Source organism: Crinia signifera, chromosome 1 (genome assembly GCF_055691185.1).
Source record: "Crinia signifera chromosome 1, ASM5569118v1, whole genome shotgun sequence".
Taxonomy (NCBI): Eukaryota; Metazoa; Chordata; class Amphibia; order Anura; family Myobatrachidae; genus Crinia; species Crinia signifera.
In genome coordinates, this window is record NC_139217.1 from 203,839,820 (window position 1) to 203,858,293 (window position 18,474).

At 43.1% G+C, this 18,474-nt stretch overlaps 1 pseudogene; it reads left to right on the top strand.

The window, feature by feature from the left end:
- The first annotated feature begins 16,526 nt into the window (after nucleotides 1-16,526).
- LOC146063841 (uncharacterized) lies at nucleotides 16,527-17,290 on the top strand (annotated as a pseudogene).
- Nucleotides 17,291-18,474: the final 1,184 nt, after the last annotated feature.

The window sequence follows — 18,474 nt, forward strand, 5'->3', positions numbered from 1 at the left end:
AAATTATTTATATGTTGATAATGAATGTCTTTCCTATTATTTACAATGTATATTTATAATTATGTTCTACTTTTGTAGATCTGTTTAAAAAGTATTACACCCCTGATAAAGTCTCATAAAGAGACGAAATGCGTCTAGTATCTTTGGTGATCCATAATCTAAGCAAAACACTTCTGATACAAGATTAATTTCCAAGAAAAAGTTTTGTTTTAAATAAATGTTTTATATCTGAAAAATGTTTATGGTGATTATGGTCCTATGAAGTAAAGGAGAGACAGGAATTACCCAGTAAATTGTGTATGGGCGCTATATAACACTATTATATATATATATATATATATATATATATATATATATATATATATAGTAGTTTGGAGAGACGAACTCACACTATATCGTGGCAACGGTGGGGTGCCCAACAAAGGGAATGTGTACCCACAATATATCTGTGCTCCCCAATCGGCAGAATGGGGATGTGGGGCACTCACCACAACACAGCTTGGTCAAAGATGTGTTGTTGTTACACAAAGTCAATAAATGTCCACAAGTTGGTATCAAATTGTAAAAGGGTTTGAAGAGAATTTATTATAGTCCAATCACATGCCCCGACGTTTCGGTCCAATCAGAGGGACCTTTTTCAAGGAGCTTAATGTGAAGCAAAAACCAGCATCAGGCGTGCAAACGGGAGTAGGAACCTCTTTCCTAGAGGGGACAGCCTGTGCCAGATTTTTTCTCAACGTGTCAATTATATTCATGCCAAGAACTCTCCTTTTAGCATCCTCTAACAATGAATCAGGATACCCCCTTTCCCAAAAAATTTTCTTCATGATATCAATTTGCGCGACTGCCACAGACCTCACATTATTTATCCTATACACTCTTAAAAACTGAGAATACGGTAAACCGCTCCTCAAAGGAGCTGGATGAAAACTGCTATAGAGCAATAAATTATTGCGGTCTGTATCCTTAGTGAACAAAGTGGTGTTCACCAAATTTTCTTCCCGCACAATTTTGACATCAAGGAAGGAAATCTCACTTTTGCTCATGGTAAATGTGAATTTTATTGGAGAACTGCTGACATTGTGGCTTCGTATGATATCCTCAAAGGCTTCAGCAGAGCCCTCCCAGTGCAACAAAATGTCATCGAAATCTGGTATAAAAGAAAATTTTAGAACTAATATCCAGATTATCGAAAAAAAACGATTGTTCTATGAAGAACATAAAAATGTTGGCGTACGATGGGGCCACAGGGGACCCCATCGCACAGCCACTAGTCTGCAAAAAATATTCTTTACCATGAGCAAAGTAGTTCCTAGATAACAACATCTCTAATAACTCCAAAATTAAAGATAAATCCGGACCTGTAAACAAGGGGTTGTTAGTCAAAAACTCTTTAACAGCCTGCACACCTTCCACATTAGGGATTGAGGTATACAGGCTGCTAACATCGATGGTTATCAACCATAAATTCGCAGGCAATGGAGGCAACATGAGCAGTTTGTTCAATAAATTGGTCGTGTCCAGGAGAAACCTTTCATGATTCTGGACGCAGGGTTGAAACAGTGTGTCCAAATATGTAGACACCAATTGAAACAATGACCCCCTGGCAGCTATTATAGGACGACCAGGGGGATTAATCGGGTCCTTGTGTATCTTTGGAATAAGATACATTAGTGGTGTCTTAGGATAGTCCGGGATCAGAGCATCCCTTAGTTTCTTCGTTATGTATTTCTCATTAACAGCTGCATCCAAACATGACTGTAGATCCTTCTTGAACAATGAAGTAGGGTCTCCCGACAGCTTTCGGTAAGTTTTGCTATCACTAAGTTGTTTGGTCATCTCCATTAAATAATCTTGGATATTAAGGATAACCAAGGCGCCACCCTTATCCGCCGACCTGAAAATAAGCTTTTCATTTTGTTCTAGTCGACGTAGGGCTGTCCACTCTTCTGATGAAAATGAGAAATCATTGAAACGTTGCTGCTGTGACTTTGGTGTCAGTTGTCGTTTTTTTTGCACAAGTCGCCCTCGAGTGCCTTTAATAACAAGACCCCACCCTAAATACGTTACAGAAACTTGAGGAACTCCTTAGGGGCGCACTTACTAAAAATATAATAACTCCTGGAGAGTTTAAATTCCTCTTGAATGAAAAACCCATCACTCCTGTAATGTACGCCCTACCGAAAGTCCACAAAAGCCTTATAGATCCCCCCGGGAGACCAATAATTTCCGGGGTGGATTCTATCACAAGCAACCTTTCCATGTTCATAGACTACCACTTACAACCTCTTGTGTCCCTCAATAAATCCCACCTAAAGGATACTGGTGATTTTTTAAAATAATAGACTCCATTAAATGGAAAGATAATTACCTCTTGGTTACCGCAGACGTAGGGTCCTTGTACACTATTATCCAGCACGATATAGGTATCCAAAGTTCAAAACAGTTTTTGGCTTTATCTGAAAAGTCACAAGACCTCCAAAATTTTATCCTGGAGGGGATTTCATTTATACTGCAGAATAACTTCTTTCTGTTTAACGATTTATTTTATATCCAGCGGACAGGGACAGCGATGGGCACCAGATTCGCCCCAAGCTATGCCAACATATTTATGGGGGCATGGGAGCTAAGTACCATCTGGGCCAATAACCCATTTGGGGCGAATCTGGTGTCCTACGCAAGATATATAGACGACATTTTTTTCGTCTGGGAGGGTGACAGAGACACTCTTGAGACCTTTTGCAACTATTTGAACAGTAACAACTGTAATATCAAACTCTCCTTTGAAATAGAGGAAAATAATATCAATTTTCTTGATATTACAGTTTATGTAGAGGAGGGGCAGCTAAAATACAAAAACTACTGTAAACCTACAGACTCAGGGACTTATATTCCCTCGTCCAGTTGCCACCATAAAAATTGGCTCAGTTCCATCCCAAAAGGCCAATTTAAACGCCTGAGGAGGAACTGCTCTGATAGTACAACGTTCTCCGAACAGGCCATGATAATGAAAAACAAGTTTGTGGCATGTGGATATGAAGAGTCCAAATTAGAAACAGTGATCGATGTAGTAAGAGAAGATCCCATCACAAATAACACTGCCCCAAAGAAACAACAAAATGATGGTAATCATGCATATTCGTTTATCACCACCTACACGGAAGAACATAAAACTGTTGAAAAAATCTTTAGAAAACACTGGAAAATCCTACAGAGTGACCCTGTGTTAAAAAATTTAATACCGGAATATCCGAGACATATTTATCGCAAAGCTCCAAATATACGTACTAATTTAGTAAAGAGCCAGTTTGTGTCCAAGCCCCCTATGTCTAAAATTACAACAAAGGGTTTCTTTCGATGTGGCAGTTGCATTGGGTGCAAAAATATAAAAAGCAAAGGCACCAATAAAATCTCGGAATACACCATCAACGGGTATAAAATAACCATCAGTGATTTCATCACATGTAACACCAAAAATGTGGTGTATACCATTGAATGTAGTTGTGGGAAGCACTACATTGGTAGAACCACAAGGCCCCTTAAAACGAGATTAGGGGAGCATTTAAGAAATGTGAAAAATGGGATGGAAACACATTCTTTATCCTCCCACTTCAAAAACATACATAACTGTTCCACAAAAGAAATAGTTTCTTTTTGTGGCCTCAGACTGGCAAAGGGGAATATTAGACAAAAAGACAACATCACACCCCTGGCTAAATCTGAAATGAATTTGATATTTAACTGCAACACACTTATACCAGGGGGTTTGAACAGCGATTTCGAGCTGAAGTGGTTTCTATGACGGGCACCGCTTCGGCTCGGAATCTGGTTCACTTTTGGTAACCTTTGGTGTTAAAATCCCCTTTTTTTTTTTTTTTGTTAATCTGGTATTTCTGTATTGTAAAATCTATGCAAGTATCTATTCTTCCATATTTGTAGTTTTATGATTGGTGCGGCAGCGGTAACATTTTTTATTTATGCCGTCCAATCGCCAGGTTCACATTTTCCAAAGCTTTTCACTAAGATAGGCTGTAATAGGAACAAAACATGCCAAGGAATGATTGGTTTTTTTGTCTCTTTTCTATTTTTAGGGCGAGAGGCGTTGCCATGACAACAGGGCGTCCTTGGTATGTGAGCATCGAAACATACTTCCGCATATTGCGGTCCAAAGTAAGCCGGAAACCAGAAGACTCACATAGATGCGTCTCACCCATTGACCCCTCTGAGCTTCCGTAGCTGCGTTCCAGTAGCCGGAAGATGAGGAGAGATCTGGGTAAGCGAGTGCGTTCCAAACCACCAGCTCCGTCTCCGCAAACATCCACATGTCCCCACTACGCAAGACGGCGCCTGGATGCTAACAGGAGGCACGCACTCTGTGCACAGATAAGAAGCGCTCACTAATATAGCTTATTTCAACTATCAATACGGCGTTCTTTCCACACCGGAAGGACGCGCATGGTTGTCATGGCAACCGCTAACGCTGGATCATAAGAAATATGAATTCTGCTGTTTAAAATTGTAATGACTTGAGTTGATTGGATTATATAGCACATGTACAGTGAAATGTAATATGTGTTCATGTATTTTGAACATGGAAAACGTGCACTATTGTAATAATTTGTGACATCATTTCCTGTTTATGGGGATTGGCTGCTCCGGGTATAAATAATGGCTTCTCACACTCCACCAACATGTCTTGAAAAAGGTGTTTGTACACCGAAACGCGTCGGCAGTTGGTGTGGAGTGTGAGCAGCCATCACCCCCCCTTTTTTTATCACGAATCTTCATTGGATGTATGTATTTTTTTATTATATTTTTTACTTTTTTGATGCTTATTGTTGTGGTTTTTAAACAGTCTTGTCTTTTCTATATGACCGTGTGGGTCAATTTTGTATTGTGTTCCCCCTGTTGTATGGTGTGTAACCATCAAAGGGTGATTGAACCTTTTTTATCTTACCTGTCTAAATAAATTTTTTAAAAGAGACAAAGGAAACAATTTCATTTTTTTATTTATGGTCAATAAGAAATGAACAGATAAACCCTTCTCTGTTTTTGAACATAAAACACTGAGACAAAAATATCTTCTTTGTTTTGTCTTATCCTGCACCAATTGGTGTACATGGTCGGATGAAGCATTGTCCAGTGTGGTATATAAAAAAAATATAAGCCCAACAAAGAAAACGCTATGAGAGTATAAAGCCTTACTTATCCGTAAGTCTGGTACGCCATCATTCTTCATCTAAATCCCGTTACCCCTGGGTAAAGAAAATTTTCTACACTTTGGTCTTGGTGGAGGAATCTTCTATAAATTTCACACCCCATAAAGATACCTTTACACACTTTATAAAAATCTCTAACGAGTGAGTCCTGGTACGATTCAACACACACCACTTTGTGGTTCCCTGGTTAAATATTGATCAGTCAGGACGAAACTACACATTGTGTTTCTTTTTATTTATATTTCATGTTCACACTTTGGAGAAAAATTAAGAGTATCTCGTTGGATAAGACAGAAAAAAACTCAAAAGAACCTGCTACGGGCATTTACACCATCTACATCTACCGTGAGTGGGGTACGCCCATTTTTCACCATTGAATTGAGTCACAAGTTCACTGTATTTAAAGATACCTTTATATGTGTGCCTCCCCCTGAGATCGGGTGAGTGAGGTGCGCCCTAGAATCACTTTTTTATTGAAAAATCTATACACACCCAGAAGGAAACGGGTTTACACAATATTATTTATTATATTTTTTTCCTTATGATATACACATCATTTGGAGCGAGGAGAGAGAATAGAGAAGACTGATTCCAACAGGAGAAAGTACACGCTACGTGCACGTACAGTGCCACTCACAGAGTGAGTAGGGGTACGCTCACCCTCAGTTCTTTCTGTTCGCTCCACCTGTGAAATTTATTCATGTGTCTGAATTTAACCTAATTGCTGGTCTCTCTGGTTTATGTTTTCAAAAATATACACGGAGGGGATTCACACATACGGAGAAACTGGTTGAAAAGCTTGTCGGTCCGAACATCATCAGGATCTTTTGCGCCTCAGACAGTTTGGAAATCTCAATCTTGTATCCTTTAATAACAAAGGTTATATATATATATATATTAGCATGTTGACCCGGCACTGTGCAAAGATAGCTGGATACTGCGTCCGGTGCCCCCACATCCAGTGAAGGAAAATATAGCAGGTATAAGCGTGGCCCTCCGGACAATGATAATAGAAGAAATCACATGGACAACTGATTCATCAACGTTTCATTTCTATTGTAAGAAATTTTGTCAGGATACAAATAATGGTGCAAGTCTTACCTTATATCCCCCCGCAATCAATGCTGAGTGCATCCAGCACGTTCAGAAACTGCGCCGCACCGCCGGTATTGTGACATCATCAACGCCGCGTCCGTCCACACGGCTCAGTAGGGATGTGTTCCCATAGCAACCTGACGCCTGCACGCAAATTGGTGACAGGACCCAGGCACCATCTAACCGCCTAACTGCCATCAGCCTATTATTTCTCTGAAGTTTTTTTTAACCATTTGTAAAATAGTTGGTCCAAAAACTATCTTCAATTATATTGCACCAATCGCCGCAATACCAGTTTATTACTGCATTAACCCCTTCAGTGGCAATCCCGAGAATTTTCCGGGCTGTGCCTCAGTGCCCAGTCTGACAAGCTCGGAAAATTCTCGGGATTGCCACTGTTTGGAGCCGGGCAGCGCTGCTGAGTTCAGCTTCGCACTGCTCAGCTCCCTCCCCTCTGCGGCGCTGCCTCCTCCCTCCTCCTCCCCCCTTCCCTCCGGGTTTCTTATTGAAGTCCCCGGCGCCGGCTTATGACAAGCCGGCTGCCGGGGACAGGGACGCGGCGTGGGGGGTGCAGGTCCGGGCAGCCACTGAACGACGCTGCCCGGACCAAGGGAGGTAGTGGTGTTTTTTTTTTAAGGGAACGCTCCACATAAAAAATTCGCCCAGTGGGGAACGCTCCCCAAAAAAAACCCCACCACTGAAGGGGTTAAATTAAAGGACACATCATCTTCACTCTTATTAGAATATCTATTACCTCTAGATTTAGGAAAAAATACATTGGGCTGCGGACTGATCCTATATGTGGCACTGAAATCACATATGTTGGAAATCTTCTAATAAATGTTAATTTGTTTTTATTCATCATTGATTTATTGAATTTTAATAGCCACCTGTAAAAGTTGGTATTGGCAATATAGCGCACCTCTATTTTGTTTTTTCTATTTCTTCTTCTGTGCCTTTGTTAACAGCAAGGTTCTATAGGGGTGCTGCTTTCCAACAAGCGTGATATTAGGGTCACGACACTTTTCCATATATATATATATATATATATATATATATATATATAATGATAATAGAAGAAATCACACGGACAACCGATTCATCAACGTTTCATTTCTATTGTAAGAAATTTCATCAGGATACAAATAATGGCACAAGTCTTACCTTATATCCCCCCGCAATCAATGCTGAGTGCATCCAGCACGTTCGGAAACCGCGCCGCCGGTATTGTGACATCATCAACCCAGCGTCCGTTCACACGGCTCAGTAGTGACGTGTTCCCTTAGCAACCTGACACCTGCACGTAGGCGTGGTGCCATGACAACCAGACTCCTACGGGCTCCTGTGTAGGACACTTGCGGTGACGTGTCAATCAATCAGCGGGGTTTTACGGCGCGATTCTCCCAACAGTGCTGATCATATCAGCAAATAGACACAGAAATCACCAGAGTAAATAACATAGAAATACAATAAAATAAAATAACACCAGATAAGTATATACATATTACGCTGGATAGTTGAGGCCGGGTATATTACCAGAATAAAAAATGTTTACACTATGAAACACATATATCAAGTTGATCTTACAACATACATACAATTCCATTAATATAATTATAACACGCCCCTGTCCCCGGCAGCCGGCTTGTCATAAGCCGGCGCCGGGGACTTTAATAAGAAACCCAGAGGGAAGGGGGTAAGGAGGAGGGAGGAGGCAGCGCCGCAGAGGGGAGGGAGCTGAGCAGCGCGAAGCTGAACTCAGCAGCGCTGCCCGGCTCCAAACAGTGGCAATCCCGAGAATTTTCCGGGCTTGCCAGACTGGGCACTGAGGCACAGCCCGGAAAATTCTCGGGATTGCCAATGAAGGGGTTAATACAGTAAAAAACTGGTATTGCGGCGATTGGTGCAATATAATTGAAGATAGTTTTTGGACCAACTATTTTACAAATGGTTAAAAAAAACTTCAGAGAAATAATAGGCTGATGGCAGTTAGGCGGTTAGATGGTGGCTGGGTATAAATCTCTCCTGTCACCAATTTGCTGATAAATCCTCTCTAAGTGGAAAATGCTGTGTAACACAGGTACTCAGAGAGCCAGTGTCTCTTGCTCTCTGAGTATCTGTGTTCCACAGTGTTTTCCACTTAGAGAGGATTTATCAGCACATTGGTGACAGCAGAGATTTATATCCAGCCACCGTCAACAGTGTTGACATTCGGGTAAAAAAACTGTGAAAAACCCCATGTCGACCTTTTGACTGTCGACATTGCCCATGTCGACCTAATGAATGTGTCAACCTAGACCCATGTCGACCTTGTCCCATTTCAACCTAGACCCATGTCGACCTTGCTGCCTGTCGACCTAGTAGTGTCGACCCAATGCTTGTTGATCTAGTTGCTGTAGACCGAACAATCCCAACCCCCTTCAATATGTGTATATAACAGAGGGACATTTTAGGAAATGGATCACTGCACTAATTAAAGAAAACGGGTAATTTTGACTGGAAGAACCAACACTTATACAAAGGTTTAATTATTTTTTTTCTAAAACCTTTTTGATCCACCTCTCATTACCAACTTTTTCATTTATTAGCGATACAGAAAATTTAGGAGTTATCATACAGATTGTACAGCTATCATTTAACAGAAAATAAAACGGGTTGTCCTATATTTTTTACATGTATATTTTTATGTGTTTTTTATTGTTACAAATAAGGATAATAAATCCATATATTTTTATTAATTAAACATTTGTATAAGTGTTGGTTCTTCCAGTCAAACACACCTGTTTTCTTTAATTAGCGCATTGATCCTATTCCTAAAAAGTCTCTCAATAACAAATTTTGTCATGCTGCCACAAAGGTTTCCCCATTCTTCTCTATCTTTGGACTTCATTCCAGAGCTAATTCTTTGGACTCATTGAACTTGCCTGATTCTGCATGTACTTTTGGCCATAAATGAGAATGGAGAAAGGTTCATCAAGCCCTACTCAAGGCATCTCTCACCACTAAAGATCTTATCACATCCGTGATGAACATACAGCTAGAGACATGTGGACAGCTTTGCAGAGAGTGCATGAAAGGTCAAGTTTGAACAGCAAACTATTCCTATTAAGAAAGTTATACCAGATGAGGTTTAACAAAGACAAGACAATGCAAGAACACATTAATGCACTACTAGAGATAACTACAAAGCTCAGATCAATGGGAGAAGAAATTAAAAACAACCATATAGTAGCTATTTTACTGTGCAGTTTACCAGACACATACAGTGCTCTAATAAATGCACTAGAAACGAGACCTGAAGCAGAAATCACACTAGACTTTGTGAAGAACAGGCTCATAGAGTATCAGCGCAGAAAGCAGCTTACAGAGTGTAATACTGAAAGTGATACAGAGAAAGCACTTAAAATGGTGGACACTAAGCCACACACTAAGGAAGCAAGAGCATGCTTCAGATTTAAGGAAAGATTGTACCATATGGAAATCAGAACAGCACAGACCACCTGAAAGGTTTCACAAACAAAGAGCCAAAGCCACACTCACAGAAACAAGTGTACATAACTGGAATGGGACATTTAAAGCGACAGTAACCCAATTGTCAGACAAATGGTATGTAGATTCAGGAGCAACTAGTCATATGACAAAAAAACAAGGACTTCTTCACTGAACTTGATTTGAACCATAAGGAAACTATCTACCTGGCAAATGGAACAAACATCATTGCAGAAGGTAAAGGGGAAGGTCAATTCCTATGCTCCAAGGGTAATGGCAGCTACACACAGATACCAATAACAGATGTACTATACGTTCCTAAGCTAGAAGGGGCGCTATTGTCAGTAAAGAATTTAGCATTTATCCAAAATGGAAGAGAAACACTAGCCACAGTCAGAATAAAAGAACACTTATATTGCTTAGATATTGCAGCACAGCAAGTAAAGCTAAGTACACAGAAACACGCAGACTGCATTCACAAGTGGCACAGAAGATTGGGACACAGACACCCAGATTGCATAAAGGAAATGCAGAGAAGTGACCTAGCAAAGGACCTCGCAGTGTCAAACTGTTCAGAAAAGATGACATGCCAGTGTTGTATAAAAGCAAAAGCAACAAGGATGACAATTCCAAAGAAAAGTGATAGCAGAGCTTCAAAACCATTAGATCTTGTACACAGTGATGTATGCGGACCTATGAAAATATGCACATCGGGAGGCAAAAGGTACATGCTGACATTTACTGATGACTATTCCAGGTTCACAGTCACTTATCTTATAAGAAGCAAAGATGAAGTCTTTGACAAGCTACAAGATTATGTATCCATGACCAGAAACAGATTCAAGAGGAATATGCTAATTTTTCGAAGTGACAATGGAGGAGAGTTCACAGGGCAGAAAATAGAACAGTACTTGAGGAGACTCGGCATAGAGCATCAGAAAACTGTACCTTACACACCAGAACAAAATGGCGTATCCGAGAGAAAGAATAGATCGTTAACAGAAAGGATCAGATGTATGCTTACGGATTCAGGACTACCTGATAAATATTGGGGTGAAGCGGCAATGACAGCCACCTATCTTCAAAACAGACTACTCTCCAGAGCAGTAGAGAAGACACCTCATGAGTTATGGTATGGTAAGAAACCCAGCCTAAAGCACATCAGAGTTTTCGGATGCAAAGCCTTCGCCTACATTCCCGCAGAAAAACGGAGCAAGTTACAGAATCGAGCCGTAGAGGGAATTCTAGTTGGTTACAGTGAACATTCAAAAGGTTACAGAATCTTAAATAGAAAAGATGATAGAATAACCATAAGCAACAGTGTGACATTCGTGGAGGAACCAAGAGACAATGTCATAATTCCTGAAAAAGAAACCGTAGAATCCAATGAAACAGATGAAAGAGAGATCACTCAAGAAGTTGAGATACAAGATAAGATAAATACCAACGACACTCAAGAAAACACAACAGAAGAAGTGAGACGATCTTCAAGGGTGTCACGATCTGGATAAAACAGACATTATTTTACCTTCTAGTGCCTCTCCACAGTCTCTTCAGTAACTCCTTAATGCTGCAGCTGTGAAGCAAAGCCTGCAGTCTGACCTGATGCATCAGCTCACTACAGCTGCACTCCTTAATGCTCCTGGCCACAAGCATGGCTTGTACAAACACTCTTTCCCAGTCACATGTCTGTGCTGTCCAATCCTGTTGGTTCTGATCTCCCTGTCATACTTCCTCGGCCAATCCTGGCCACCCAGTGGGGATAAGTATGCTGGGAGCTCTCAGAACCATTGCTAGTGATTCAGTTGTCTCCAGTGTATGGTCAGCTGTCCTTGTCTCTGTACAAGTGTATTCTCTGCTGGTGTTGTCTTCCATGCTGTAGTGTGTTCCAGGTTGTTCCATCTCCTGTGAAGTCCAGGTTATTCCATCGCCTGTGATCCTGCCTCTACAGCCCAGCGACCAAGCCTAGCTCCGGGACTCTGGTCCTTCCGATGCTCCAGCATCATCCACCATCGATGTTCCATCGTTAGTCCGATATTCCGGATCTTCTGCTTCCGTCCGTCATTCCGGACCCACAGTCATCTCCCGTCCGTCATTCCGGACCCACAGTCATCTGCCATATCCGATACCCGTATCCGATGTTCCACCATCGATTCCACATCATCATCCATCTGTAAAGTATCGCTATCTGCATAGACTGTATCATATCTCCTGCATACTTTACTGCCTGTTTATCTACAACCATCTGCTAAATAAAACCTGGTTGTATTTTACCATTGACTGTTTACTGGCTCTGGGTGCACTGTCTCGCATCACATGCGAAAGGGTCCTCTGCAACCTCCCCGGTTCAGATACCGATCCAGGTCCCCACCAGAGGTCTCAGTCTCCGTGACTCAGACCCCTGGTGTGACAGTAAGCACTAGCCAGATGGATCCAGCCTCAGGCCAAGCATCACCACCCAGCGCCATGCAACTGGCTGCCCGCTTGGACCAGCAAGAAGCGGCCCAGGGTCAGGTGATCCACTACCTGCAAGACCTGTCCTCTCGGCTGGATAAATTACAGACCACCATCAGTGGCCCAGAGACTCTCAGTGCCCGCTTGGATCAGCAAGAAGCTGCGCAAGGTCAGATGATTCAACATTTTCAAGGTCTGTCCGCCAGGCTGGATAAAAATCAGACCACTCTCAGTGCCCGCTTGGATCAGCAAGAAGCGGCGCAAGGTCAGGTGATTCAGCATTTTCAAGGTCTGTCCGCCAGGCTGGATAAAATTCAGGCCACTTTAAGTGGTCCAGAGACTATCCGTGTTCCCAAAGCAGAAGTTCCTCCTCCAGTGAACCCTGCTGCTCCTTATCTTTACCTATCCACCCCCACCAAGTTTGATGGGAACCCAAAAGCTTGCAGAGGTTTCCTGAACCAGTGCGAAATCCAGTTCGAGTTACAGCCCAGCAACTTTCCCACAGAGAGAACCAAAGTCGCTTACATTATCTCTCTCCTGTCTGACTCCGCCCTAGATTGGGCATCACCACTATGGGAAAGGTCTGATGCTCTTCTGTCTTCATACAGAGACTTTGTCCTTACATTTCGGCGCATCTTCGATGAACCTGGGCGTGTAACCTCTGCTTCCACGGAGATTCTCCGCCTCCGGCAAGGGTCCCGTTCTGTTGGACAGTACCTAGTTCAGTTCCAGATATTAGCTTCTGAACTTTCCTGGAGTGACGAGGCCCTGTATGCAGCTTTCTGGCACGGCCTGTCCGATCGAATTAAAGATGAACTTGCTACCCGTGATCTACCATCTAAGTTTGACGACCTCATCTCTTTATGTATCAAGGTGGACTTACGTTTCAGAGAGAGGGCAGTTGAACGAGGTAAAAATTATCATGTTAAGACGCCATCTTCTACATTCCTTATACCTCCTTCTCCGATGCCCCAGACAGAGGAAGAACCTATGGAGGTTAATCGCTTTCGCCTGACTCCAGAAGAGCGTCAACTTCGCCGTGAAGCACAGTTATGCTTTTACTGCGGGGCTCCTTCACACATGATATCTGTCTGCCCTAATTGTAAGAAAACACTCCCAGTTCGTACAACTGCCATGGAAGCAGTAGATTCTCTGTTCCCTCAGTGTAAAGGGTATGCAGATGTCTTACCTCCTGTTTTGAATGAGGGATATTGACCCAAGTTGCGCTGCAGGCTCTCCAAAGAGGAACGGGAGCTTCGCAGAAAGCATAATCTCTGTCTCTATTGTGGAAGTCCAGAGCATCTTATTGAAGGTTGCCCTATTCGCAGACCCCGAAAAGGGTCTATTCCACAAAGACATTCCTTGTTCCCTAGGTCTCGCCTTCAGGGAAAGAAGAGCTCTAAGGTTCAGATGCGAGAAGTGATTTTAGAGTCATCTGGTTTGTTAACCTCAAATAGGTTACTGGAATTACAAGCTTCTAAGGGTATCTTTGCCAATAGCCCTACAAGAGGGGTATGGGACTCACAAACCCCTAAAAGGACTTTTAGCAAGTGCCCCTCAAAAGGAGTATCCAGGATAAAATTCCCAAATGGGAGATCCAGTGTCACAAGCAAAGATATGAACTCTTGCTTTTCAACGACTCCAAGTGCATTTAGCACAGTCCAACTTCCAGTTGGATTATCTGAACACCCATCAGTCTATGGATCTGGACTCAATCCGGGTCTCTCCGTTTGTCCATCCCAGTCTGTTAGTTGCCGTTCTACTTCCGACGCTGGGGAAAATCTGGGTACCAGTGATGCAGAGTGGTCTACTCAGTCTGATGGTCAAAGTTTGGCTTCTGACGACGAAGAATTCTAGGGCCCTTATTCTGCTTCGTGCGGTACGGCCCGCGTGCGGCCGTACCGCCGATGTTTTTACTCTGCACATGCGCAGAGGTCAATCTGCGCATGTGCAGCCCCCTTCGCCGCAGACGTATTTCGTCCGCCGCAAAGGGGGCGTATAGGGGCGTGAGAGGCTTCATGCCCTCATTTCCCTATGTGTACGCCCCGCGTTTCATGGGCGTTCCCATGCAAACGCGGGGCGTATGCATGGTAATGAGGGCATGACGCAACTCATGGGGGCGGAAAGCTGACGTCGCCGGATGTCAGCTTTCAGCCCCCATACAAGCTACCACACGGACGATTGTCCGTGTGGTCTCAGCTTGCGGGAGCTGCCGGGGCGTGCGGACCTGCCTTCGATGGTCGACGACCATCGAATGCAGGGGGCAGCTCCCACCATGGTGGAGGCGTACGCCTCCACCATTTTTATGCGGATCGCCAGCCGTCCGTGTACGGACGGCCGTGGCGATCCGTAGGGTGGGCGGGGATTGGTTTGTGCGGCCGGAGCCCCGTGTGCGGCTCTGGCCGCACCAACCAGAATAAGGGCCAAGGAGAGGAAGCTCCTACCATGAAGTTTTGTGTTATTCCGCATTGCTTTCATACCAAGTTCCACGCAAGCCAAAGAGGTGTCCTGGGGTCACCCCTGAAGGAGGGGGTACTGTCACGATCTGGATAAAACAGACATTATTTTACCTTCTAGTGCCTCTCCACAGTCTCTTCAGTAACTCCTTAATGCTGCAGCTGTGAAGCAAAGCCTGCAGTCTGACCTGATGCATCAGCTCACTACAGCTGCACTCGTTAATGCTCCTGGCCACAAGCATGGCTTGTACAAACACTCTTTCCCAGTCACATGTCTGTGCTGTCCAATCCTGTTGGTTCTGATCTCCCTGTCATACTTCCTCGGCCAATCCTGGCCACCCAGGGGGGATAAGTATGCTGGGAGCTCTCAGAACCATTGCTAGTGCTTCAGTTGTCTCCAGTGTATGGTCAGCTGTCCTTGTCTCTGTACAAGTGTATTCTCTGCTGGTGTTGTCTTCCATGCTGCAGTGTGTTCCAGGTTGTTCCATCTCCTGTGAAGTCCAGGTTATTCCATCGCCTGTGATCCTGCCTCTACAGCCCAGCGACCAAGCCTAGCTCCGGGACTCTGGTCCTTCCGATGCTCCAGCATCATCCACCATCGATGTTCCATCGTTAGTCCGATATTCCGGATCTTCTGCTTCCGTCCGTCATTCCGGACCCACAGTCATCTCCCGTCCGTCATTCCGGACCCACAGTCATCTGCCAGATCCGATACCCGTATCCGATGTTCCACCATCGATTCCACATCATCATCCATCTGTAAAGTATCGCTATCTGCATAGACTGTATCATATCTCCTGCATACTTTACTGCCTGTTTATCTACAACCATCTGCTAAATAAAACCTGGTTGTATTTTACCATTGACTGTTTACTGGCTCTGGGTGCACTGTCTCGCATCACATGCGAAAGGGTCCTCTGCAACCTCCCCGGTTCAGATACCGATCCAGGTCCCCACCAGAGGTCTCAGTCTCCGCGACTCAGACCCCTGGTGTGACAAAGGGAAACCAAAGGTAAAGCACCCGTACGTTTATCTTACAAAGCAGAGGCAAGTAACATACAAGAACCTACATCATGGGAAGAAATTGTTACCTTTTCAGAAAGAGAAGCACAAAAATGGCTAGAAGCCGCAAAGGAAGAAATTAAGTCAATGGAAGATAACCAGACATGGACATTGACCAGACTACCCGCAGATAAAAAGCCCATAGGATGCAAATGGACATTTAAGGTCAAATATGATACTGAAGGAAAAGTAGAAAGATACAAGGCGAGATTAGTAGCAAAAGGATATTCACAGAAATTTGGAGAAGATTATGATGAAACGTTTGCTCCAGTTGTGAAGCACACCACCATCAGAACCTTACTCCTAACAGCAGCCATAAGAGGTATGCAGGTGAAACATTACGACGTGAAGACAGCCTTCCTACATGGTGAATTAAAGGAAGACATATACATGGATCAACCACCAGGCTTCATAGATGCTCAATTACCAGATCACGTATGCAAGCTTAACAAAAGTCTATACGGTCTAAAACAAGCAAGAGCATGGAATACAAAAATAAATGAAGTATTGATGGAGAAGGGGTTCATCAGAAGTAAAGCAGACCCCTGTCTTTATACAAAATCAATAGAAGGAAGATGTTTATACATATTGATTTATGTGGATGATTTGCTAATTTGTTTTGAACAAGGAGGAGATGAAACTGAGCTACTACAAGAACTAAACAGTCAATTTGAAACAAAAGACCTAGGGCACATAGCACATTACTTGGGAATAGAAGTCTAAAGAGAAGATGATGGTACATTCACTTTGAGTCAAAAACGCAAGATTCAAGAAACCATTGAGGAGTTCGGTATGCTAGAAGCAAAGACAGTAAGTACTCCTATGGAAACAAGTTATGTAAAGGAATCAAACAATCAGAGTGAACCATTACAAGATATCCATCTATACAGACAAGCTATAGGAAAATTGATATATATTGCAACCGTCACAAGACCAGACATTTCCACAGCAGTTGGGATATTAAGCAGGAAAGTTTCCAAACCAACACAGATGGACTGGAACGCAGTTAAGAGAGTAATTCGTTACTTAAAGGGAACAATCAACAAGAAACTCAAACTCTCAGCAAGCAAAAGTCAAAAATTAACAGGACATGTTGATTCAGACTGGGCTGGAGATGTAAACAACAGAAAATCCACAAGTGGATATCTATTTTTAATCGGAGAAGGATTAATCAGCTGGACAAGCACTTCTGTAGCACTGTCATCTACAGAAGCTGAGTACATAGCAGCAGCTCACGCCACTCAAGAAGTTACATGGTTAATGCAACTATTATCAGACCTAGGTATGCATCAAGAAGAACCTATCAAGATATATGAGGATAATCAAGGATGCCTTGCGTTAGCGCAAACTGAGAGAGTAAATCCCAGAACCAAGCATATTGATGTCAAGCATCATTTTCTGAGGGATCTACAAGAACAAGGTCTTATAGAGTTGAACTGTTGTCCGACAGAAGACATGACAGCTGATATCCTGACTAAGCCTCTTGTCAGAGAGAGACATTCGAGACTTACATAAAAAATGGGTTTAGTTGAAGAAACCTAGTCTGTTGAGAAGGGGTGTTGGAATATGTGCAACAGACTGTGGGTTTCACTCATATGCATATACATGTGTATGTACACTTGAGGGACAGTAGATGGCGATATACTGTCATATGTATTGTTTGTCTGCTGTTATATTCCTTTATCTCTCTGTTGTTGTCTTAAGGAGAAGGAATGGAGAAGCACATGTAGCAGACATCTTGTGTGAACAAGATACCACTGAATGCTGATGTCATGTAATGTTATATTGATCCTGTTACTCAGTTATACATAAAGAAGTTATACCTTTACAAGACTCATCCTATCTGATTGCAAGGTTACACCTGTGACCATCTTTTATGTGAAGCTGACCGCTGCATACATCATTGGTAGATTCCATTGCAGAAACGCCAACACATCTGTCCTTCCTCTCTTTGATTAACTGAATGCTGCTGCTGATTGGAAGGCCTGTTTGAAAATCTTTGTCAGCCCATTTCCTCCCACCGGTTATAGCTTGTTATTAGCTTTCAGCACACTTGTCACTCACCAGATTGTTTGTCATGAAACTCTGTACCATTGGATTATAGTCATTGCCACGGGGTTCAATCTTTAGCAGCATTATCTTCATCTCTGAGTCTTCAATTATTATTGTTACAAGTTTAGTACTTTATTCAAGATCTGCACAAGAAGTGTTTCTACACAGGGCCGGCAGTCTCTCAGAAGTCTACACCATCTCTGCATACTGCGAGTATTCCATAATACCTCACAACTGGCCCGCTGTTTTTTGGGATAGTCCAGCATCCTGCCTCGGGCCAGCAGTTTCTCGCGGTATGGGGGGGGGGGGTTAGTAGGGAGTACCCCCTGCCTGCCGCTGCTATTTAGAGAGGCAGAGGGGCTGGGTCATGGCCAACAGCTTACACAGCACTGACCATGCCCCTCTAGTGATGGGAAATGGAGGTGTGTGGCCTGTTGTCGTGACACCACGCAAGGCCACGCCCCCTTTGACATAGCTCACACCCCTTTTCCGAGCATGCACCTGTGAGCACCCCATTTTTAAAGGTGAAAATGTTGGGAGGTATGAGTCCAACTCCTACAACATCATCACAGGAATAAATTTTATATTGGTCTGCAATCTTTCTGAAACCTGCATTATCCTTTTTGTTTTTAATCATTCAGCAACTG